The following is a 25,701-nucleotide window of genomic DNA, read 5'->3' on the forward strand; positions in this document are numbered from 1 at the left end:
TCCAGGGTTTTCACACACCCTGTGACCCATGATCTAAGGCACTGAAGGGGTTAAGCACACGTCCCACAGATCAGCTACTAGCTGCGAGTACTCTTGTACTAGAAGCCCCTTCCTCCTCTGAACGAACGTGTGTCCTCCCCTGCAAAGTGGGAGTGAGGGCTTGGAGTTTGTTGGGCCTGGTGGGCATGAACTTGAGATGACATCTGCAAAGCGTTGAGCTCAGTATCTATCAATGCACAAGTGTGCTGAGTTTGTTGAGATCTGGCCACACCCCACACCCGGGCCCTTGCCTCCAGTCTGGAATCTGGGCCCCCACCTCTCCACATGCTCCAGTTTGGAGAATAACATCCATACCCATGGTCATGCTGAGATGGAAGAGGCGATCCATAGGATAAAGGGAGCCAGGAGCCCTTGTGCCTAGAAGGCTTCTTCCCTAGGAAGTGAGCCTGATGGTTTTTGCTGAAACAAGTCTCTTGATACCTACAAGGTCATCTGAGAAAGCAGACCCAGCCTTGACACCTGGCGTCAAAAGGCTGGGCAAGGTTCTAGCCCCACATTCATTGGCTCACCTCTTCCTATCACATGGCTTTGTTAATCTAATCTGTAAAGCGAGGCTTAAAAAGGCACTTCTTTCTTGGGCCATCCTGGGGGTCAAATAAGGTGATATAACTCTTACATCTAGAAAAGACCATCAGTGGGCTTGTGTGCTGTGGGGATGGAGAGTACAGAATGTCTTGCAGAAACAGAGAAGAAAGGGAAGGGTGAAAGGAAAAGTGGGGAGGGAATGGAGAATTTAGAGAACTGGCCATGTTATGGGCAGTTCCTGGGGCAGTTCCTGGGGCAGTTCCTGAGGCAGTCCCCTGGGCAACTTACAGAAAGAGCCTGTGTGAGCAGTCAGCAGACTTGAGTCTGAATACCAGGTCTGCCATTAGGTCACTGTATGACCTTCAGTGGCCCCCTGCCCTCTCTGGGCCTCAATGTCTTCATAGATACCATAAACCAGTCAGACTGGTTGAACTCCAATGGATTTCTTGCTGTGTGGCCACAAGTCCTTGGTTTCTGGCTTGGCTGGGGAGATTCTAAACACTTTCCTTTTCACCTTCACGATTGGCCATAAGCGGGGGTGGGGGGGGTAGGGGGGTGGGGGTTGGGGGGGTGGGGCGGGGGAAGAATCTTAGACTCCTGAGGGGGGTGGTGGGAGGAGGCAACTGGGAGAGCTGAGGACAGCCAGTGGCCAACACCCCTGCCTGAGGGTTGGTAACAATTCCTAGATCCTACTTGGTCTGCTTTGCTGCTGATCACATGCAGGGAGCAGTGAGAATGGAAAGCAGTGCCTGGCACTGGAGTAAAGCAGTGAGAAACCCAGATCCAGTTCTTGCTTGCATGGAACTAACATTCAGGGCACGTAACAGGCAACGCATTAGAGCCCTGCTGTTTGCTACATATACATTTATTATTGTTATAGTCTCTTGGCAAGTCAACACTTTTTTTGATATATAATGTCCTTCTTTGTCTCTTGTAACAGCATTTGGCCTAATGTCTATTTTGTCTGATATTAGTACAGCTGCCCCAGCCCTCTTTTGGTTACTACTTGAATTGCGTATCTTTTTCCATCCATTCATTTTTGACCCATTTGGGTTTTTGGATCCAATGTGAGTCTTTTGTAACAGCTTAGGATATATTTTTTTTATTAAAAATTTTTTTAATGCTTATTCATTTTTGAGAGAGAGACAGAGTGTGAGCGGGGGAGGAATAGAGAGAGAAAGAGACATAGAATCTGAAGAAGGCTCCAGGCTCCAAGCTGTCAGCACAGAGCCTGATGTGGGACTTGAACCCAAGAATGCAAGATCATGACCTGGCCGAAGTTGGATGCTCAACCTGCTGAGCCACCCAAGCGCCCCTGTTTTTTTAAATCCACTCTGTGGAGGGTCAGAGAAACAGTCACATGCTCTTTGATTGGAGAGTTTAATCCATTTTTATTTAAAGTACTCACTGCAAAGGAAGAACTTACTTTTGTCGTTTTATTGTTTTCTGTGTATGGTATAGCCTTTTTGTCCCTCATTTTCTCCATTATTTCCTTTTTTGTGTTCAGTCGATTTTTTTTGTAATGACCCATTTCGATTCCCTTCTCATTTCCTTTTGTGTATATTCTATAGATATTTATGATATCTATAGAAATGCCTATAAAATATAAATCTGCTAATGGTTGTCATGGGGATTATGTAGAACATCCTGAAGTTATAACCATCTAATTGAGTTCATACCAACTTAATTTCAATTGCATACAAAAACTCTATTCCAATACAGCTATGGTACTGATGTCACAAATTACATGTTTATACATTACATACCCCCTCACATAGATTTATAAGAATGTTTTATTTGTGTGTTTTTTAAACCTTGTAGAAAATTTTAAAAATGGAGTCACAAAAAAATAAAAATAAAAAATGGAGTCACAAACCAAAATTATAATAATATTTGCCTTATATTTGCCCAATTATTTACCTTTCCTAGAGGTCTTTACTTCTACAGCTTTGAGGTGTAGTATCTTTTTATTTCAACCTGAGGGACTCTCCTTAGCAAAACTTGTAGGGCAGGTCTCATGGTAGTGAACTCCCTCAACTTCTGTTGATCTTGAAATTTCTTTTTTTTTTAAGTTTTTAAAATGTTTATTTATTTCTGAGACAGAGACAGACAGAGCATGAGTGGGGGAGGGGCAGAGAGAGAGAGGGAGACACAGAATCCAAAGCAGGCTCCAGGCTCTGAGCTGTCAGCACAGAGCCCGACGCAGGGCTCGAACTCACAAACTGTGAGATCATGACCTGAGCTGATGTCGGTCACTCAACCCACTGAGCCACCAGGCATCCCTGATCTTGAAATATCTTAATTTCTACCTCACTTCTGAGGGACAACTTTGCTGAATATAGATTTTTTTTCCTTTTTGATATAGAACTCTTAGTTGAAAGGTTTTTTGTCTGTTTGTTTTAACACTACAAGTGTATCCCTTCACTGCCTGCTGGCCTTCAAAATTTCTGCTAATAGGCTGATAACTGTATCTGAGGATCCCTTGTATGTGATGAGTCACTTCTCTCATGCTGCTTTCAAGATTTTGGCTTCTGTTTGGGCTTTTTACAGTTTGATTATAATGCACCTTGGTGTGGATCAGCGTATATTCTATTTGGGGGTTGGTTCAGCCTTTTGGATTTGCAGATACATATACTTCATTGAATTTAGGAGGTTTTGGCCATCATTTCTTCAAATAAGCTCTCTGCCCCTTTTTTCTCCTCTTCTTATGGGACTCTCATAATCCATATATTGCTCCTTTAATGGTATCCACAGTCTTTTAGCTCTGTTCACTTTTCTTCATTCTTTTTTTCTTCCCGCTTTTCAGACTCGATAATTTCTTTTTTTTTTTAACATTTATTTATTTTTGAGACAGAGAGAGACAGAGCATGAACAGGGGAGGGTCAGAGAAAGAGGGAGACACAGAATCCAAAACAGTCTCCAGGCTCTGAGCGTCAGCACAGAGCCTGACGTGGGGCTCGAACTCACGGACCACGAGATCATGACCTGGGCCGAAGTCGGACGCTCAACCGACTGACCCACCCAGGCGCCCCCAGACTCAATAATTTCAATTGTCTTGTCTTCTTCCTTCAGCTCAAATCCATTGCTCATCATCATAAGCAGCAAGATGGCAGACTAGGAGCTCCAAGCTCTCATCCCTCCCACGGAAACATCAAAACAAAACAAAAATAAAAACTAGAAACTGCACTGAACTAATATAGGGGCCCTGGAAAACAGTCAGAGGCTCATAGTAACCAATAGAACATCCAATCAAAATGCCTGGCACAAGATCTTATGGGTGGGCACATACCGTAGACCATCTACGGACCCAGGCATCTGTGGGTCTATAGTCTCCCTGCAGTTTTCATAAGCAATGCCTGCTGCTTCTTCCTGCCTGAGATCCAAGTTGGATGAAAAAGGTACCATCCCTTCAGGAAGCACTCATCAGGTTAGAATGCTGCAAATAAGATCTGCTTCCCAAACTCTGATTTGAGGGAGGCAGTCGGGAACTAGACTGCTGCCTTGTCCAGCCCAAGAACACTGTTTTTCCAGGGAGGGGAGGGGACAAGGGCTAGAGTAACTACCACGAACCTTCTACGCTGTTTTGAGGGTGGCCTTTTCTTGACTGGATGGTCAGCTGGTTGCTGTAAACCTTTGACTCTTTTCCAGAGCTATTATATTGGTTCAGCCCAGTTTCTAGATTTTTGTGTTTGTTTTTGATGCTTCCATGAGAGGGACGGGGGCTTAGAGCTTCCCAGTTTGCCATTTTGCTGACTCTGATGGACAATACACTAGGGACGGCCCAAATATCCAACTGCACAATACAGGGAAGTGAACTGCATTGCTAGAGTGAATGTGTGCAGGGCAGAAGCTACTATGGATCACTGGAATGAGGAAAAGCCTTGGGAAAGGGATGATTTTTGAACTGAAGAAGGGGAAGGAAGAATCCAAGAAAGGAACTAGGAAAAGAGCAAGAACAAAGGCCCCAAGGCAGGAGAGAACCTGGTTTGTCCCGGGCACTTTTAGAAGGCTAATGTGCCTGAAGCCCAGGGAGTCAGAGAAGACAGGGCCTGGGGGGCCAGGATGAGCAGTTTGGGCTTTACTCTAATTGTAATGGAAACCCATGGAGGGCTTTAAGAACTAGAAAGACTTTGTGCGTTTGTTTAAAATGAGACAAGGCTGCTGTGCGGGTGAGGCTTAGAGTAGAAGCAGAGAGACCGGTGAGGAGGCTGGTGTAGACGCCCTGGTGAGAAATGAAGCTAGAGTCTGCAAATGAGGAGGCAGCCCTGGGCAGGAGTCACCATGGCAGCGTTCCTGAGGGCTTTCACAGGTGGACTTGGGAAGAGCCCCGGCCAAGCCAAACCCAGTCTGGTGCTGGGGCAAGATAGTGGAAGGGCACTGCTTTGGCTCCCGTGGGCTTCTTTTGAAGTTCTGGGCTCCACCTCTCCCAGCCGTGCTTTTCTCTGGGGAAAGAGGGCAAGCTGTGATCCCTGAGGGTGGCGGAGGTGGCAGTGAAAAGGTCCATGCTTTTCAAACAGGAACTTGACCATTGAGAAGATGGGGAAGTGAGGGCCCAAGGGAGGGGAATGTGGCTTTGGCCTCACGGTGAGTAGGTCTTCTTTAGTGGGGCTGAGTCAGGTACCACATGGCTCAGTTCCTGCTGGTACCGAGATGTCAGGAATCTCAGTGTGCCTGAGGTGAAACACAAAGATTCCAGCGTTGAGCTGGCCTCGCCAGATTCCTGATCCTCTGACTCACAGCGTGACGTTGCACAGGCTGCTGCCCCTCTCCCAACCTCAGTTCCCTCGTGTGGACCACCGAGGTGACAAAAGTCCCCACAACACTGGGTCATCACAAACTGTGTGAGATCACGTGTACGAAGCACTTAGTAGGTGTCTGTTGACACCAGCCACCTAGCGCACAGTACTGAGTAAGTACTCAGTGATTGATCGTTGCAATGACAACAGTCATTATCAGTAGGGTAACAATTTTGAGGAACCCATCAGAACCACAGAATCCAGCTCGGTTTGGTTTGGGGAAACGTCTGAGCCCCAGAGTTCACTTGCCCTCAGGCCTCGCAGCCCATCTCAAGGTCAAAGTGAAATGTCGTGGGTCAAAGAGAAAGAAAAAGAAACTGCACAGAGAAGGGCAATGAGCGATTAGATCCGTGCCTCACAGGTGGGTGCCATTGGAGAGGAACTTTGAGGGGGGGTTGGAGCTACACATGTGAAGACCACAGGGCGGCCTCCGGGGGGGAGAGAGGAGACTCAGCCAAGGCTTGGACGTAGGAAAACGTTTCTTATTCCTTTGGGGCAGACACGAAAGAGAGGTTCATTTGGGCCACGCTGCAGTGAAGAGTTTGTGGTGGGAGCGTGAACATGAGGAAATCAAGTTGTTGGATCGTCGCTAGACCATGGATGCAGAAGTGGGAGGCTTTGTCTGCACTCTGGACGCGGTGGGGGGCTGTGACTGTTCCTGGGGAAGAGAGGACTGTCCTTAGAGCTGAGCTTCAGGAAGGCCGCTCTGTCTGCCTGTACACAGGCCCACGGCCCTGACCCTCGCCCCGGGGCCAGGTCGGTGGTCTAGGCCAGGGATGCTGAGGCCCAAGCTTAGTCAATGGGAGTGTGGATGGAAGGAGACTCCAGAGGGAAGGGGTGGTCAACAGCCTCGTCAACCACCTGGAGGTGGCAGGGGCGAGGGAGGACCCAGGGAGGACTCCCGGCTTGCCAGCCCAGGACACCGGGTAGCTGAGAGGAAAGACAAGGACAGCAGAGATGCAGGAAGGAAGACAGTGGTGGCTCTGGGCCTGTGAGCCCTCTGCCGTGGGGGCAGTTGGTTCTGTGGGTCTGGACTGCGGGAGCGGTCTCAGGATTGGGGGCACAATTGTATTTGACGGTGGTTATACCTTGAGTTTGACTGGTTGGTTGAGGAACACGGGCAGAGGAGAGAAGGGTCAGGCAGGACGCTGGGCTGCCGCTGTCCCTTGGCCCACGTGTGCCCCGTCGGGCCCTGGAACAAGCCTGTCCCTCTCCTCTGCGCCATCCCCCCTCTTCTCATCTTACACTTCCTTTCTGGCCCTCACTTAGCTGCGTCATTTTAGGGAACTTGGAAACCAGGCCTCGTGTCTTTAACTTACAAAATTATACACTCCAATGAGCCGGAAAGGGGCTTTTGGAATAATTCTATTGAAAATATGTGGGTTTTCGCCTTGAAATGATCTTCCTGAAATTATCCCCTTTCTCTCTTTATAAATATTAAAAAGAAGGAATCAGAGCTTAGTGCTTTAAATCCCTATTCAGGGACTTTCTTGTCTGCCTCTCAGGAAAGCAGCCAGTCATTTCCGAGGAAGAAAGGAAGGCTGGCTCAGTTCCCTTTTACACGACCCTGCCCTAGATCCACCTTTCGGAGTATCCCTGACCAATCCCTCCTTGTCCCCTTACAGCGAAACTGGGCTTTACTGGAATATTACACGTCAGCGTGAAGGGTGTGAGAGAGAAGGTGCAGGCTCGGGAGGGGAGGGGAGAGGGGAGGAGAGGAGGAAGGCTGCAAAGATGGAGGCAGACAGAGACAGAGAGAAGAAGAGAGACAGAGACAGGGAGGGAGGGAGAGACATCGCTCTGGGGAGAAAGGGAGAGACATGTGTCCCCTACAGAGACAGGCTGGTGACAGAGACACGAGCTCGGGCGGAAGATCAGGGGGGACACAGAATACGGGGGCAGAAAGCAGCACACAGATGTAAGCAGGGTGGGGGGCGGGGAAAGGAGACACAGGAGCGGGACATTGGCAGAGTTGGAGGAGGCCATGAGGCCGGAGGCCCACAGAATGGAGTTGACACTGACTGACAGGTGGGGTAGGGAAGAACCATGGGAGAGAGACACAGGCGGATGGTGACACACTGCGGGGGGGGGGGGGGGGGGCGGTGGGAACAAGGAGACAGGATGGGCCTGTGCCACCCTCAGGCTGAAGGCCAGCGTGTGCTGGGGACAAACGTGTGGCTCGTGTGCAGGGTGGCATCTGATGGAGGGAAGTTCCTCGTCCCCAGCCCGGGCCCTCTGGCACCTGCCTCAGGCCCGTGATTCCCGTTAAGCCCTGCTGACCTTAGACATCCGGGGGGAATGGGGGCAGAGGGCAGAGGTCAACAGAAGGACCTGAGTTCAAGCATCGGCTCTGCCAATCACCGCCACGTCACCCTGGGCACGTCATGCCGTCTATGGAACCTTGGTTTTCTCGCCTGCACAGTGGGGGACGTTGATACCCAATCGCGGGGCTGTTGGGCCGCCCGCTGTGAGACACCCGCCCATAAAGGCCTTGGCACAGCGCCCAGATCGCTACCCTCACGGGAACGGGGGTAGACGTCACCCATGGTGGAGTCTAGGGCTCAACTGCGATCCTTCTGTAGACCTCAGAACTCACCAGTCAGGGCTGACCCTGGGGACCTAGGTGTAAAACCCCTCCCCCACAGGCACCCCAAAAGGGGAAATCTGCGGAGGGAAGGGAACAGGAAGTTTTAGTGGCTGGGAGAGATTCTGAAAAGGCTTTCCCAGGCAGCCCTGGTGGGTACAAGAGGCAAGGGCAGTTGGATTCACCTAACTGGCCTCCACCTCCCTGAAAGGGGACGCGGGAAGAAGGGGAGTGCCCTGGCCCACGGCTCCCTGCGTGACCTGGAGCCCCTCCAGGGCTTCGTCTGCCAGTCTGACCAAGGGTAGCAGACGACAGGCTCTGAGAGGGCCTTTGAGGCCCTGACCTCAGGGTTCTAGGAGCCCGTCATTGTAAGCAGCCTGACCTGGGGTGGGGTGGGGGTGGGGAGGGTGTTCCCGGCTCCCCCTCCCCCACAGACTGCAGCAGGAACCAAGGCCCAAGCGCCTTCTGAAGGCTCGGTCACAAAGCGCGGTGGTCGGTCACCGGTTACCACATAAGCCAAGCCCTTGATCTGCTGTGTTTGAGGAAACTCTTTGTTCCTTTCAAGCCTCTATTCTCTCAGCTGGGGCTGGTGCACAGACCGAAGCAGTGAGTTTGCTCTTTCTTCCTTTTCTTTTTGGATTTTTAAAAATAACCGGCTTGTGTGTGCAGGCAGCATTCCAGAATTGGGTTCCCAGGCTGGGGTTCAAGGCCAGGCACTCCAGCAGCCCCTCGCTCCCGGGAAGGCCTGGGCGGAGGGAAAGCCAAAGGGCCGGGTGAGGAGGCAGGGCATGCAACCTGTGCCCCAGAGAGACTGAGGTTCGGGAGCCAGCCCGGGAGGGCCCACACTGGTGCCCTCCCACCGGCTTCTGGACTTTAGTTTGTCAAGGGTAAGATAAGAGCCAATCGTGGAGACAGCTGCCTCTCTCCCTTGCTGGGTCCGTGCCAGACATCGCTGATCGATCGCCCTCCCCCACGGAGCTTGGATGAGCCCTGAGAATCCTTTTCAGCTCAGTGCTCTCTCTGGGTGTCTAAACACCAATAGGATTTGGCTTGCAAACAGACCTACCTTCCATCCCGGGACATGGTTATCTCTGAGAGGCCAACCCAAAGTAGGCACTCGATAAATATTTGTTGGATAAGTAGACTTTCCTTTTCTTTTCTCTCTCTCTCTCTCTCTTTTTTTTTTTTTTTTAATCTTTACGGCACGTCAGCCACTATTTTCGAAGCACTTGCTAGGCTGTGAACAAAGCAGAGTTCCTGACCTCCATCCAACATGTGGGGGAGACAGACAATAAGCAAATAAGCAGAGAGAACTACATCGGATGTCAGGTGGTGAGCAGAGTGATGAAGAAATATGAAGCCGCGTAAAACAATGGAGAGTGACAGGGTGTGGGCGTAGGCGCTCCTCGTAGGTAAGGTCATCGGAGGAGGGCTTCTGGAGCACGACACTGGAGCAGAGACCTCGGCGAAGCGAGAGAATCTCTGAGAGCCCATCCCTCTGAGGCTTTGAGGCTAAACTGCTTTGACACTAAGATACTAATCTGCGTTGTGTACGATTCTAGAATTCCACGACTCTCAGAACCTCTAACTAAAATTACACATTTCTACTGTTCTCGCCTCCCATGAAAATGATTCTAGAATTTTGTGATTCTGAAATGTTAGGATTCACTGAAGCATCTTTTTGCTTGAATAGACCAGGATTCATTGCCTACCCTCTCCCCGCTATACCCCCAGGAAATGGAGCTGAAAATAGAAACCGTCAAAACAACAAGCCATTCCAGCTCTAAGTGCCATAGTAAACAAATGGTCCAATGTTGCTCTGATGGTTTAATTGCAGCAGCTCCAGACAAGCCCATTCATGAGGGATCATCAGTTGATGGAGAGGAGGAGTGAGCCCCTTGGGAGAAGGGGTGGCTTGCGGCCGGCCCTGGGGTGGGGCAGGTCTGTACCAGCGGCCAACGCTCTGGATGTCTCGCTCTGGCCCCTTTGGCTTTGGGGGATCAAGATGGTGGACATTTTGACGAGGAGTGGCAAGAGAGGCCTCTCTGAGGAGGTAGCATTAAAGCCGCACCTGAGGACTGATAGGATGCCAGGTTCACAGCCGGGGGGGAGAACAGTCCCAGGTAGAGAGAACAGCAGATTCAAAGGGCGAGAGAGCTTGGCTGGTTCCCAAAGCAATTGGAGGACAGGAAAATGAGATGAGATCAGAAGGGCAGGAAGGGGCTGGATCCTACAGGGGTTTGTCGGCTAGGATTGGGAACGTGGAAGCTACTGGAAGGTTTTAAACAGTGAGTGATGTAATGTAATTCCATATTTAAAAGATCCTGGGTGCTCTAAGTACAGTGGACTATGGGGGGGTGGGGCACGAGTGGAAGCTGGAAGGCCAGTAAGAGACTGCAGTGTTTGTCCCCGGAAGGAGTGGCAGCGGCTTGGATCTACATGGTAGCAGGTGGATCCATCTGTTCACCCATCCCTTCTTTCTGCCCTCCCTTCCTCATCCCTTCATCCATCCATTCATTAACCGAACACTTATTAAGTGTCTATGGGGAGCCAGGCACAATGCTGAGCTTATAAGGCCGAATTAAACGTGGTTTCCGACCGCAAGGAGCTCACAGAACGGCAGGTCCCTGACCCTGCAATGTAAGGGTAACGAATGTCCCGGTGCAAAGTACCCCGCGGGCTCATGGGACGTGATTCACTGAGGCTGGGATGTTGGAAAAGGCCTCGTGGAGGACATGTTGGTGTTTGAGATGTTGGAAGGTCTGAGATGTTGGAGGGGCAGCTCGGGGAAGGGGGAGGAGGCAGCACGAGTGAGTGTCCTGCAAATATGTGGCTGTCCAGGTTGGTGGGATCAACGACCAGGTGCGTGGAGGGACACCACGGGAAAGGGGTTGTGGGCCAGCTTGGGGAGGGGTGGGGACACATGCCTGTGACTTCCTGCTCAGCTCCGCCTGCCCCTACCGGAGCGGAGTAATTTAATTAAGTACCAACCCTTAAACAAGATGCAGCTGTTTAGCAGATGTTGCCTTTCACCCCAGATGGAGGCACATCTTGGCAACGGGCACAGCGTTTCCAGGGCGCTTAATTTGTAAGGCTGCGGAGAGGAAAGAAATTCAAGATGCGGCCATTATTATTTAATGGCCATCGTTCATGACACACACCCCCGCCGCCCCCCCCCCCCCCCAGCACCACGGCCACATGGCCACCATTCCTGTTGGCTCGGACTGGAGACAGAGGCAGGCCCCCGGGGAGGGTGATTTGCTGGTTCTCACTCAGAGAACAAGAGAAGAAAAGCGGAGGAAAAGGTCACCAATCTGCAGAACCCCCAAGAACGTTGGGAAGCAGCGACTTATCCCTCACTTTGCGCGAAAGGGGCACAATCGGTAACCACGATCTATTGAACTCTAACTCAGGAGCCAGGCGCTGTGCCAGGTGCTTACACATACCTTGTCTCTGCCTCTCTAATCCTCCCAACAGCCACGCTTGGTCCTACCTCAGGGCCTTTGCCCTTGCTTTCTCCCCTGGCCGAGGAACACTCTTCTTTCAGAGGCCCACAGGGCTAATTCCCCAAAGACCTTCAGGCCTCACAGTAAATGTTGCCTCCCCATAGAGTCCTTCCCTGACCAGCCTACATAAAAAGCACCTTTCTCCATAAGTCTCCACCCCTTACCTTACTTGCTTGCTTTTCCTTTTCCTTCATTACCATATATATATATATATATATATATATATATATATATATATATCCTGTGTCTGTTTCTCTCCTCTAGAGTTTAAATTTCCAAGGGCAAGGATTTTTGTCTGTTTTATTCCTTGCCAGCTCTCCAATATGCACAAGAATGCCTGACTCAAGACAGAATCCTATAAATATTTGTTCAATGGGTAGAGAAATGATCAATGGATCTCACCGAACATATAAAAAGATGGTCAGGGAGACAAAATTACTCTCCCAAGAGTTACACAGCCGGCAAGGGGTGAGTTGGGATTTGAGTTTGGGTCTGTCCCTTTCCTTGGGACTTTTCCTTTTCCGTAGCACTTATCACCACTTATGTATTATTTCTGGGCCTGTGTTTGGCGTCTCTCTCCTCTCCCACCGGAATGGGGGCTCCAGTGAGAACAGAGTTCATGTGTTTTGCTCATAGTTGTCTCCCCAGCACCCAGACAGCGCTCCCCAGCACCCGGGAAGCAGCTCATAAATATACACTGAGCGACACTTCATTCTCACAAGCAATCCTGCAAAGTATGTTTCCTCTGTGCTATTTTACACATGGGGACATTGAGGCTCAACCAGAGAAGTGATTTGCCTTGCTTAAGGTCAACTGGCTAATGAATAGAAAGCTGGGATTTGAACCCAGGCCTCCTGAGCTCATTGGTCATGGAGAAGGGGACCCCCATTTAACGCTTGCTGGTTCGACCCACCCAAAGGCAACAGCTGCTTGGCCGAAAGCTCCACTCACACCCTACCAGGGAAGGCATTTCCCCCTCAAGGTCAGCAGTGTCAGGGCCGATGTGAAACTCACCCTTAATGCACAACTCCCCAGTTTCGTCCATTTAAGTGAAAACTGTGATGTTATTTTAACCCAAATCCCCCGTTGACTTCAATGGAAGCTTTGAATCCACGAGGAAGGTCAGACAGTGTTTTTGGAGGTAACATGGGCACCCAATGGAAATCATATTAGCATACTCATTATCATCAGGGCCCTTTGAATGTGTTTTTTAGCTGCTCCCTTAAAGTTGACTTGGTGACAATGGATCCTTTCTGTTCAGGAATCACTGGGCCAGAGTGGAGCTGCGGTCGGCTCCTGTGTGCTTTTCTGTGCTTTTCAAATGATGACAGTGAACCCATGTTGCATAAGGTAATGGAAAGAACGCCATCCACCAGGCACCCTGGTGGTGAATGAAGTACATTGTCTGGGTTTGAAAGAAATAACTCTTTAAGTCACTTGTGCTGGGACCCCAGGGATGGGCTCAGGTAACAAAAGGTGTTGCTAAACGGCCTTCCAAGAAAGCTGGCCCCTGTTAACGGGAGGCCCCTGGGCACAGAAAAAAAAAAAAAAAAATCAGGGATTGGCCTTGGTTGACAAGATGGTTGTTCAACTTGAGAAAATTCCAGAATTGCCTGGGGAGCATTTACTACACCCAGTGCCCAGCGCCCCCACATCAGACCATTTGGCTCCAAATCCTGGGAAGTGGGGAGACCAGAAGGCATCAAAGGTTTCTAAGTGTCCTCAGATGACTCCGGTAGGCCAAGCGGCAGCTAGTAAGTAGAGCTGAACTGATCTCTTGTCAAACCAGAGGGGAGGGGAAGAGAGAAGTTGTGGGTGGTGACAGCGGAGAGGGAAGGGCGATCGCAAGTCCTCTGGGGATGTGTCCGGGAAGAGGAGCTTCGGAGAAGACACCCTGGTTTTTGTTTCTGCTCTTAGGGAAATGTTCAAACTACGGAAAAGTGCAGAGAATCGTACGACGACCCCACTGCCTGGTACCAGCCTCATCAATCAGCAACACGGAATCCCTTCAGTGTGAGGGGGTTTAAGGTGCGTGCTGCAGGCAGGTGGTGCGCCCCAGCTTCCCTGGGAGCCTCCTGGAAAGCCCACGCTGCTCATCAGTGATTCCGTGACAGCAGATCCTTGGCTGGAACACAGAACTCCAGCGCCGAGTTCTTGGGCTGGAACGTGATTTGACAGGAGAGCCAACAGCTGGGACACAGGACTTTTGTATTAAGGCGAAAACAGTTATATTCAAAAAGAAATTGCCACGCATTTGTCCTAATCCCTCCTTGACTTGTCTCCTTGGTTCTCTTGTTTGGGGATAGGGCCTTGGGGCTTACCCCTTAAAAGGATCAAGGAGGTGAGTGAGTAGCCTGGGAACACCTGGAGGGTGACAGCTGGGCCAGGGTGTCTCCAGAAAGCCCTACTTTGTGTGCTCCTTTGTTCTTCCGACAAAGATTCACGGAGCACCTCCTTCATGCCAGGGGTCGTGTTCTAAGTTGTGGGTTCACGCAGCTCACACAGTCGAGTGCAGGAGATGGATGGTCAACAGAAAAGACAATGGGCAGCAAGTCGGACTGTAGCACTCGTGCTACAGAAAAAAAAAAATAAAGCAGGGAAGTGGACGAGGGCGGCTGGCAATCGTTAGTAAGATGCCCAGGGAAGGACTCTCTGCCAAGGTGACCCAAAGAAGGTGAGGGAGGAGCCAAGAAGGAGGAGCATTCGAGGCAGAGGGAATGGCACATGCAAAGGCCCAGTGGTGGGAACATTCCTTCCAAGAACAGCGAGCACGTTGTGTGGCTGGAGCAGAGGGAGAGTGGGGGACAGGGCTGGCAGGTGATGCCAGGGAGGCAGCCGTGGAAACCGGTGAGGCCAGAGTGGCAGACCATGAAGGCCTGTAAAGACCTTTGTTTTTCCCACGTGAGAGGGGGAGTAATTGGTGGGTTTTGAGAAAAGGGATTGGAAGATCTGGCTTTTGTTTTCATGGGACCCCTCTGGCTGCCGAGCGCAGAACGATTATAGAAGGTGGGTACAGAAACTGGAGAAGGCTACTGTGTTCATCCCAAGGAACAGGGGACCGAGGCCCAGACCGGGGTGGTCAAGGTGAGCATGTCTCTGGAACCACAGAGGTGGTCGGTTTCTGGAAATGTCTGCCGGGTAGAGCCAATAGGATTTGTTGGCTGAAAGAATGTTGGGGTAGGAGACCAGCAGGGGGGTCAGGATGACGCCAAGGTGTTTAATCTCGGCAACTAGACAGGAAGGTTTGGCATTTCCTGAAATGGAAGTCTTGCAAGGAGGGATGCTTTGGGGAGGCATGGTGGGAAGTTGTGTTTGGAACAGGTTAAAATTGAGGTGTGTAGGCAACACAAAATGCATGTGGACGTATGAACCTGGGGTGCAGGGGAGCAGCCTGCCCTGGCGTCCCACCGCCCAGATGGTGTGTGATAGCCTGATCATAGGCAGGGGAGTGGGCCAAGCACAGACCTGGGCCTCTCGTGAGCCAGGCACCAGGCCAGGCTGTGTCTTCTGGCCTCCTCAGGCCAGAGTCACGCCTGGGGCTTACACGGAGGGGGTTACTGCCCCCTCTCCATTGGCCACTTCCCATTATTAGCATTTACCCTGAGGTTGAAGAGGAAGGCTGATCCAGCCTCATTTAGGATGAAAAGGGCTGAAACTCTCAAGTTAACTGGAGCCGTGGGAGCTGTTGCCAAACTACGTGCAGGGATTGGAAGGCAGGAATTCTGAGCGCGCCTCGCAGAAGGTGGTTTAGCCGCTGGGAGACCATTCAGGACCCAGGGCTCAGGACCCAGGACAGAGCTCACTCTCGGCCTCCTAGGCAGCAGGTGTCTGCGGGCCTCCACCTCCCCTTCCGCCTTCCCGCTTCCCTCCTCTCTCCGGAGGTTTGGGCTTCCTCATTAACCCTGCGCCTTCATACGGTCTTGGCACTATCCGACCTGGCCTGGTCTTCCAGCTTTTGTGCATTTGACCCAACTCTCTTCGACCCAAACCCCAACCGGCAGCCGGGATGGGTGCCGATTGGTTTGGTTAATGCTGATTGGTTTAGTCGAACTACCCTCAGCTGTGCTGGGTGGAGCTTTTGCCCCAGGCTATATCATTGGCTGTTGGTTAGCCTATCTCTTGGCAGCCTTTGGGTCAGGTGACTTCCCCTGCTCCAATCGGCTGTTGGGGCACTTAACGGAAGTGGATGCAGACTCTAAGAGCCACCGTGGCAATGGCAATAGTAGTAACAGCCGCGTGAGGTATTGATCACGGTAGACTCTGGATCAGGCAGTTTGGGTTCAGGTTCAAACCCTGCCCCTACCACTTACGGTGACCTTGGGCAGCTTTCAACCTAACTGTGCCCCCATCTCCTCCTCTTTAAGCGGAGAATAATAACGTTAACTACGTCTTAGGGTTACGGTGAGGATTACTAAACTAGGCAATGAAACATCTACAGGACATATTTAATTAGGGTTGCATTCAAAAATGTAATTAAAAATGTAATCACCGTTGTCATTACTACTGGTCGGACAGTTCTTCTGCCCTTAAGTGTTTTAAAGGCACGTTCTCACTCAATTCTTCACAAAAATGCCAATGCAACAGGCTGTGTTTTTAATCCCACCTGACAGACGTGAAAATGGAGGTACAAAGGAGTTATGTGAGTTGTCCAAGGGTCCCTCAGCTAGTGAGGGGTAGAGCCGGGTTAATAACCCAGGTTTGACTGGCCCTTGACTCAGAACCATTGCTCTGAATCATCATGTCTCCTGACGGGCGCATCTATGTGTAACTGCCCACTGTGGCCCACTTCTTCCGTGAGGCTGCGGGTAGGAGCCCGCCCAGAAGGGGCAGCACTCTGCCTGAAACTGCCCCCAGCCCCACCCCAGCTCTCCCTGCCCTCCAAAGAGACAATGCAATCTGCTGAAGTACGTTCTGCGCAGGTCACCAGCTCTGATCTGCAAAGGCCATTCCTATCCCTTGTCCTGTGTGGTCCTTAATGCCTGGGTAAGTCAGCAGAGCAGGGATTATTCTTCCCATTTAACGGATGCAAAGACTGAGACTCACCAAAAGGGAATCAGGATTTGAACCCAGGTTTGTCCCTTTCCCTTCCTCTATCCTCCCCATGCCCTGCAGGGCAAAACTGAAGGGAATTTGGGAGCCACTGGATGTTCTGGAACTGGGTAAAATTAAGGCGAGAAGAAACTGGGATTAGAGCTGGAAGGCGCCTCCTTGTACTGGGCCCACAGAGGCCAGGAAGTCACTGGGCCTGTATCCTGACCACTGCTTAGCAATGTAGCCAGTTCTACAGTCTCCTACTCATACTCATGGTCCGCAGTTCATTCAGGGTATAAAGAAAGTGGAATGACACGAATTTCTGGTGCCAGCTTAGTTTAATGAAATATGCCCGCTACCCCAGCCAAAGGATTGCAGGAAGGAGGGGGCATCTGCAGGCTCACGGCTTATGTTCACCTCTTCAGGCACTTACATTCCAAGCATGGGCCTTGTCCGTGCTCCAGGGTAATTTCCAATAAATGGTCCCGGGCTGCACATGTGTGGGTGCCTCAGCACCTCCCTGGAATCTGATGGACGAGGATTTGAACCTCCACCTTGCACCTACTCACTGTGTGGCCTGGGGCAAGCCACTTAACCTCTCGGGGCTTCTCTTTCCTCATATATGATCCTTTCTCATTGGGTTACTGTGAGGACAGAGTAAGATATATTCGTATGGTGCTTGTTAAAGTGCCTACGCGTTTATTGTTATTTTAGGCATTAAAATCCCCTGGTCCCCCCCACAAAAAAACTTCAGAACTTGCTGTTGGCATGGGAATGATTAAAAGATTTGCCTTTTAGGAACATAAAAAAAATAATTAAGAAGGAAAGGTTATTATTTTGGTGACAGCGTGGAGGATGTCGCAGGAGGGACAAGAATGGAATTGAAACATGTCCGCTAAGTGTGTGTTTGGCTACTGGTAGCAAAAAAAAAAAAAAAAAAAAAAAAAAAAATCCAACAGTGCAACAGATTTCTAGTTTTTCCTCAATATCCACTCTCTCCTTTTGTCAACAGAATCCCTAATTTCAGCAGGACATGTGGCAGCCCAGAATGAAGATTACACTTCCCTGCTTTCTTCCCGAATCCTAGGTATGTCCATGTGAGTTCTTACCAGTGAGAAATGTTTTGTGTGGCTTCTAGAAAATGTCTTAAACAGGAGAATAGACATCTCACTCCTCTCTTTCTCTTTGCTGGCTGGAATCTGAAATGTGACGACTGGCTCTCAAACAGCCATGCTGGCCCATGTGATGAATTAAAGATGGCTACTGATTCTTTGGTCCTTCTTCCTTCAAGAGGAAGAGTTTGTTTGGACTTCCTCTCCTCTTAAATCTGGGCTGGCCTGTGACTTATTGGACCAACAGAATACAGTGGAAATGATGCTCTGCCAATTCCGGACTTTGGCCCTTAAGGAAACTGGCAGATTCTGCCATGGTCTCTTGGATCCATGGCTGCCAAGGAAAAGGTCCAACCACTCTGCTGGAGAGACCCCCCTGGAGAAGCCCTAAGACCTCACGGAAAGGAATTAGGGACCCGGCTGAGCTCAGCACTGCGGTCTTCCCAAACCATCTTGGTCCTCCAGATGAAACCAATCATCAGCTGGACGCGGCCAAGTGACTAGTCAACGCCCATGGATAAGAAGGACCGCCCAGCTGAGCCCTGGCCGAATTTCATACCCGCAAAACTGTAGAAAATAATCAACATGATTATTGTTTGGGGAGTGTCTGTTGGGTACCAATACATAACCAGAACAGACCATGAGATAGAAGGTATTTGTTGAGGATGCTGTAACAATTACACCATCTGGAGGTCTGGCCGCCTCCGGATATTTTGTCCTACATGAAAAGTAGACTCTGTTTGTTTAAGCTTTGATGATACCTTGGGTCGTGGCTCATGGCCTCAGTTTCCCCACAATTATTCATTGGAGCATTAACGCCTGCCCTGTTACCTCCTTTTGCATGTAATACAAACAGTGCGTATCCAAAAAGACCATGGGGCGTGCCCAAGTCGTTATGATACATTTCATGTGTCCGTAATCGGATATGAACTTGTCGGGGGGCCAACTGCAATGGGTTTTGGAATCAGATATGTTGGGACTGGAGGCTCAACTCTGCTACTTTCTAATGTGAAAAAATCGGACCAGCCACTGAATCTCTCTGAGCTTTGTTTCCTCATCAATAAAAAACAGACGATGCCTACTTCCCTTGTAGAGTCTGTGTGAGGATTAAATTAAATGAGATGAATCCATCTGTCTGATAAACGCTGAATATCTCCTATGTGCTAGGCCAGACCCACTCCTGATATTGGTGGGGTCTGGGCTCCCCCCCATCCCCCCAAATCTAAATGTTTAAACATTATACATCAAGCTAATATATTGTTTTTAACATGTTCTATCCTTCTCCTCGATGAATGTAAGTAACCTCACAACAACCTGGAAGGCCAGGTTCAGTTTGGAAACCTCAGACCCCCCAGACGTGCAGAATGGTGGCAGTGGCCCCTTCCCTTGTCATCCCCAGCCCCAGGCCACGCTGTGCAGACCCCACATGCATGTGTGTAGACATCCCATGCCTTTACAAGCTCCCTCCACCCCCATGCTCCACACTGCCCTTTGCCTACCCCCCAGGCCTAGTGTTCTGCTTCCAGAGAACATACCAGCAAGCGGCTTGCACAGGCCCTGAAAGCCAGCTTGGAACCTTTGAATTTCAGGAATCCTGGGAACCCAGAGTATGTCTAGAAAAGAGATAAAGGCTTGGGTGGCTATCTCCCCTTGGCCCTGGGGGGGGGGGGGTCATACACAGCTGGAGGAGGGCCAGAGAGAGGCCCTTTAATGCGTGAGAACAAGGGTAGGGTCCCCCTTGCCTGGATCTAAGGGCCAGGTCAGGCCTATGCTGGTGGGGCTCATCAGCGAATGAAACTGGTAACAACAAGCCACCTGACCCATTCCTTCAGTCTGGGCCTCGGTGTCACCTTGTCTATAAAAGGAGGACTTAGCGGATCTCATACCTTGGTCGGAGACCAAGGGCTGGTGAATGTCACCGCAATCTCTTAGAGGCCAGGAGATCAGAAGGCTAGGGGGCGGGTTTAAGAGCTAAGTGACCAACTTACGTTCCCCGTGTCCTCCCTGTGGCAAGAGCCCTCCTCTAGCCTCAGCACTCTCTTTCTGAAGTCATCATCCCTCCTCGCACAGCCACAGTGCGAGTGATTACGCGGCCACACTTGGAGCCCAGCTGTCACCTGCAGTCCGAATCTGGTCTCCACCACGTACTGGACGCTCGAGGAAATGGGGAAATCGTTCAACTCCTTCAACTTCTCATTTCCCTCCAACAGGCGATTCAGCCTCCATTTTCCCATCTGTGAAAGGGGGTCATGCTCTCCCTCAGGTTTGCTGTGAGCTTGGGGCCGACACAGACACGACAGCATTCAGAAGGGAGCCTGGCACAGGCTGTGCACTTACCTGTGCTTCTATTATGTTACCACTTGGTGTTATTTCAAATGATCTTGTCTGTTTTCTCCTTTACTTGTTTACGGTCTTGGAAACACAGACTACCCACAGGCAGCCCTGTCTGCCCCGCTCCCCGCCGCCTCCCGCGCGCGGCGCTCGCAAAGACCGAATTCCAGCCGGCGGCTGGGCCCTGATGCACGCCACCTCCTGGTGCAGATGGGGAAACTGAGGCAGGGGTGTAGCTCCTGGGAGCGAAGGGCCGCAGGGACCAGCCCCGCCGCCCGCCGCCAGAGACGCGCTCTGAGCGCGGGTTGCCGCAGCGCGGCGTTTCTGTTCCTGGCGCGTGTGTGTTTCAAGACGCGACCCAAGGGACCGAGGAAAAGAGGTCTCCGTCCCGGTGCGCGAACAAAGGCCTGTGCACGCAAACAAGAGCTGCGCGCTTGCTGAAGGGCCTGGTTTGAGGAGTGCAGCGTGCGCCCCGGCCCCCCGCAGCCGCGCGCCCTCCTCGGGCCCGCTGGGGGCGGCGGGGCCGCGGGCGCCGCTGGCGGGGAGCAAGCCGCGGCCGGCTCATCTAGACTATTCTCGGGGAGGGGGCAGGGCGGAGACGCAGGGCGCCTCCCGCTCCTCGCCTGTCCCAAGGGGGCGCGAAGGTCACACGGCCCATCTCCAGGGGAAAGCACCTCCCTGAGGGGTGCGCGCCGGGCACGCCGACGGGACTCGGGAACGCGGCCTCGTGCCCCTTTCCAAAGCTCTTTCGCGGCCACCTCTCCGGTGCAATCCCTCTCGGCGGCCCGCGGAGGCAGGATAAGTTAAGCGATAAGAGCTGGGAGTCAGGAGCCAGGGAAATCTGGATTCGAACCCAGCTCGCCACTTGCCAGGTGTGCAGCCAGGTGCAAGTTGCTCTGTCCCCTGAAGCCACAGCTTCTGTAGAATGGGGATAAGACAGCCCAGAAGGTCCTTAGGTCAAGGGCACAAATGAATCCCTTCATTCGTTCTTACAAGCCACGTCTTCAGTTTACAGAGGTGGAGCAGGTTCAAGGTTGAAAGGGGCTTTTTCAGGGTCGCGCGGGGAGGTGGGGGGGGGGGGGGGTCAATGGCAAACCCTCCAGATCTCCTGAGTGTAAGGATTGTTGGTCTCGGCAGCCTGAAGGGCGAGTTCTCCGGCAGGTTTTATACAGCTGGGTGCAGGTGGAGGGCAAGGTCATCTCCCTCCGCTCCCCCCCATGCCTCTCGGCCGCGCACCCTCAACCCTGCCCCCCAACTCCTACAGAGGCACAGGCTTCCCCTGGGGACGCTATGGGAACTGGCTGGATGATCCAGTGCCTGGAGGGGGTTTGGGGATGAGTTTTGGTCCCAGATCGAAACCATTTATTTTCTCTATCGTTATTGTTGATATTATTATATTTCATACGTAAAGCCCGAGCCCTTTCGGGAGGAGCCAGCCAGCCTGCTATGCTACTCGGGCCGACCTCCACCTCTCCGCAGTTCCTGCCCGGGAAGGTAGCCTCCTGCTGCCCCCTAGTGGCAGGCGCGGTCGTGGCGGCCTGGCCGGGCTCGCAAACAAGGGAACCGCAGAAACAGGCTTCCCTTAGCGCGTGGTGTAGGCTGTCCGCGGGGAGGGCGGGAGAAAATGCAGCCTGGCTCCCCCGCGGCTCTTTGTAACCCCGCGGATCTGGGGAATCTTACGAGTGGAGAATAACAGGCCGAAATGGAAAGGCACGGGAGGTTGTTGGGGTTTTTTTCTTTCATTCTGCTTTTATTTATTTTTGAATAGACAACACGTTTCCACGTCTCAAAAGACAAAAAAGGTGGTAAAGCGAAAAGGGAGTGTCCCTTCCACGGCTGTTCCCAGCAGCCAGTTCCCCTTCTGAGAGGCGGCGATTGACACCCGCCTTGTGTAGATCCCCCAGCAGAAAGTCTGTGCAAATATAAATATTTCACAGGATGGGTAGCTGCCTCTGTATGCTCCTCGGCATCTCGAAGCTTCACTTAGAAGATGTATCATGGGATTTGTTCCATGGCGATTCGTACGGAGCGGCCTCATTCTTTTGAACAGCTGCATAATATTCCGTGGTACAGATCTCATAATTATTTGATCAGTTTTCCACGCATGAGCCTTTAGGTTGCTCGTAATCTTTTATAATCATATTGTTGCAACAAAATAACCTTGAACACACACCGTTGTGCTCGAGTATGAATGCATCACTTAGCTATTAGCTGTATTAGCTGTATAATAAAAAGCTTTTCTTATGGTTCATATAAATCACTTGTGGCCCTGTGGATCTGGGTAGGGCTGAGCTAATTTTGCCTTGCCTCTCTGTGGCTAGAGCAGAGGGCAGGTCTGCAGGTTGTTGTCTAGGAGGAAGGGACTCAATCACATATCTGGTGTTTGGTTGGCTCCTGGCTGGGCTACGAAGGGTGCTTGGGCAATGTCTCAATCCATAGTGCAAGGCCTTTGAAACTCCATGACTGGTACCACATTCTGTCCCCATTCTTTCAGCCCAAGCAAGTCACAGGTTAGCCCAGATTCAATGGGGAGATAGAAACCAGCTTTCCAAGGGAAGGGTGGCAAAGTCACATTGCAAAAGGGATGATGCAGGGGACGTGAACTGTTGCGGCCATTGAACAATATGTTTAAATAATGTTTCTATTTTACAATAGTTAGATTTACAAAAAAGTTGCAAAGCTAATACAGGGAGTTCCTATACACCCCTGTACCCAGGTTCCCCCATTGCTAATATCTTATATCACCGTAGGACACTTGTCACCACTAAAGAACCAATCAGTGATGCATCACCGTTAGCCAAACTCCGTTCTCTATTCAGATTTCATTAGTTTTCCTTAATGTCTTGTTTCCATTCCAGGATCCCATCCAGAGTACCATATTACACTTAATCATCTTAGCTCCTTAGGTTTCTCTTTTCTCCCCTTTTCCATATTGTTCCCTGTAAAGGGAAGTCACTGTGCATAGCCCACACTTAAGAGAGGAAGAGTTACCCCCTGCTTCCTTGAGGGGGCAGGGTCTACACAAGGTGTTCGGAACTCTACTGTTACTTGTTTATGTCATGTATCATATCAGCGTGGACTCATGGGTATTTCTTCTTTACTTTGCGTCATCTAACACTATGTTATATGTTTTGTTGCTCACATTTTTCCCGTTTGGGCTAGTAAGATGAGTGGCCCCCGTGCCCTTGTGACATACCCTCATCATTTGTTTTTGGTTTTATTTTTATTTTTGAGCACTTGCTTACTTTCTGGCACTGTAACTACCTCCAAGTTCATCTCCTTTGTTTTCGGCCCCAGCCCTACAATCAGCCATTTCTCCACGGAGCCTGTTTCCTTTTACTGGAGAGTGGTATTGCAAATCAGGACCTTGGGGCGCCTGGGTCCTGTCGGTGAAGCGTCCGACTTCGGCTCGGGTCATGGTCTCACAATTCGTGGGCTCGAGCCCCAGGTTGGGCTCTCTGCTGACAGGTCAGAGCCTGGCGTCTGCTCTGGATTCTGTCTCTCTGTCTCTCTCTCTCTCTCTCTCTGCCCCTCCCCCCTCACACTCTGTCTCTCAAAAATGAATAAACATTAAAAAAAAATTTTTTAAATCAAAGTCTGTACCCTGGGTGTGCTTGTTGTGACTGGAGTCCATTCTCAGTGGGTACTATGTGTAATACACACACACACACACACACACACACACACACACGTATATACACATAACTGTATTTCTATATCTGTTCATTAGCATCTATATTAAGCGAAACATGACTTCATGCTAATGCCTCCCACTCAACCCCATTCATAGCGTTCATCCTATCTCTCTCCTCTTGCTTATCTAGAATCCCCCACTTCAACAGCGAGACACCTGCTCCCACCATCTGGCGTCCTAATTTATTTAATTGGGCAATTCCAGCACACATGCATGGGAGTTTCGGAATTCTCAACCCGTGCTCCCATGAGAAATAACTTTACCAACTAGAGTACAGTGCTTATGGACGGACGGTTCTTTGGCCTCTAGTGTTGTCTCCATATATTCCCAAAGTTGTTTAGGTCGGCACACCTATTGCCCACATCACTCGGTGAGACTATGTCATACGTTTATGATACAGTTAAACTCTTTCTTCAAATCTGCCTGCATTACGATTCGCTTCGATTCTTGTTCGTAAAGGTCTCCGAGTCCTGACAAGTGGATAGTCACGTGCCCACTGCTACAGGGCCAGGCAGGATGGTTTCACGGCTCTAGAATGGTGCTTCACCTAATCGGCTATCCAGCTCTCTTCAAACCTGCGGCAGCCACTGGTCTGTCTTTGCTCTCTATAGTTTTAGCTTTTTGTTAATCATATAAATGGAATCAAACAGTGTATAGCTTTTGAGACGGGCTTCGTTCACTTAGCAAATACGCACTTAAGATGCATCCGTACTGTTGTACGGCTTAACAGAGGCTTCCTTTGGATCATTGAATAGTATTCTATCGTATGGATGGATGTACCACTGTTATCCATTCACTTATGAAAGGAACTCTTAGCCGCTTCCAGCTTTGTTGGGAATATAAGGCTGCTATAAATATGTGTGCGGGCTTTTGTGTGAGCGTAGAATTTCTAATCAGCTGGGTAAACTTCTGAGTCATACGGTAAGTTGAGAAGTAGCTTTGTAAGAAACTGCCAAACTGTCTTCCAAAGTAACTGTGCCATTTTTCACTCCCAGCAGCAACAAGTAAGAGTTCCCGCTGCTTCGCATCTACATCTGCACCTGCTTTTGCCAGTTTGGGGGGGAGGGATTTGTCCATTTGAATAGGCGTGTAGTCGTTGTTTACATTTGCACTTTATTTTAATTTGCATTTCCCCGAAAATAAATGAGGCTGGGAATCTTTTTGTAGGCTTGTTTGCCACCTGTGTGTCTTCTTTGCCGAGGTGTCTGTTCATATCTTTTGCCCATTTTAAAATTGGGTTGTTTGTTTTCTTCCTGGTGAGTTTGCGACGTTCTGTGCATATTCTGGATATGATCTTTTATCTGATACGTGATTTGTAAATATTTACTCCCATCCTGTGGCTGGGATCTTTTCATCCTCTTAACAGTGCATTTTACAAGGGCACCTGGGTGGCTCAGTCGGTTAAGCATCCAGCTTCGGCTCAGGTCATGATCTTGCCGTTCATGAGTTTGAGCCCCACATAGGGCTCTCTGCTCTCAGCACAGAGCCTACTTCAGATCCTCTGTCTCCCTCTCTCTCTTTCCCTCCCCTGCTCTCTCTCTCTCCCTCTCTCTCAAAATAAATAAAAACATTTATAAACAACAGTGCATTTTACAGAGCAAAGGCTTAACAGGTGTCCAACTTAGCAACTTTTTTCTCTCATGGATTGCATATTTGGTTTTGCGTCTAAAAACTCACCACCAAACCCAGAGTCAAGCAGATTTTCTCCTGTTTTCTTCTAGACTTTTATTGTTTTGTGTTTTGCCTTTAGGTCTGTGATCTGAGTTCACTTTAGTTACTTTTATGTAAAGTCTAAGGTCTATACGAAGGATCTTTTTCTTCTGCATATGGTTCCAGCAGCAGTCAAGAGACTATCTGTTCTCCCTATAACTTCAATCTTCTAAAGTGTAGTAAGACTTTTTTTCTGTGGCCTAACCTATGGAACCCTGGAGAATGTTTTTCCATTAGAATCTTTAACATTATAGTCGCAGGTATTCTAAATTCCCTGTCTGATCATTCCAACATCAGTGTGATATCTGAGTCTGCTTCTGATGTCTGTTTTGTCTCCGAAGTCTGCATTTTT

General features: G+C 50.3%; 2 long non-coding RNA genes across 2 annotated transcripts; one reads left to right on the forward strand and one right to left on the reverse strand.

The window, feature by feature from the left end:
• Positions 1-11,745: 11,745 nt before the first annotated feature.
• Positions 11,746-18,695, forward strand: LOC112868918 (uncharacterized). The gene is made up of 4 exons (XR_003224377.2): positions 11,746-12,821; positions 13,389-13,499; positions 17,515-17,589; positions 17,731-18,695. It is a non-coding gene; the product is annotated as an uncharacterized LOC112868918 (long non-coding RNA).
• Positions 16,822-20,330, reverse strand: LOC147582677 (uncharacterized). Its single transcript, XR_015249416.1, has 3 exons — positions 19,732-20,330; positions 19,150-19,227; positions 16,822-17,146 (listed from the first exon to the last, which is right to left on the reverse strand). It is a non-coding gene; the product is annotated as an uncharacterized LOC147582677 (long non-coding RNA).
• Positions 20,331-25,701: the final 5,371 nt, after the last annotated feature.

The sequence above is a fragment of the Puma concolor genome, chromosome A3 (genome assembly GCF_028749965.1).
Source record: "Puma concolor isolate L17-30 chromosome A3, mPumCon1.1.hap2, whole genome shotgun sequence".
In the NCBI taxonomy this organism is placed as follows: domain Eukaryota; kingdom Metazoa; phylum Chordata; class Mammalia; order Carnivora; family Felidae; genus Puma; species Puma concolor.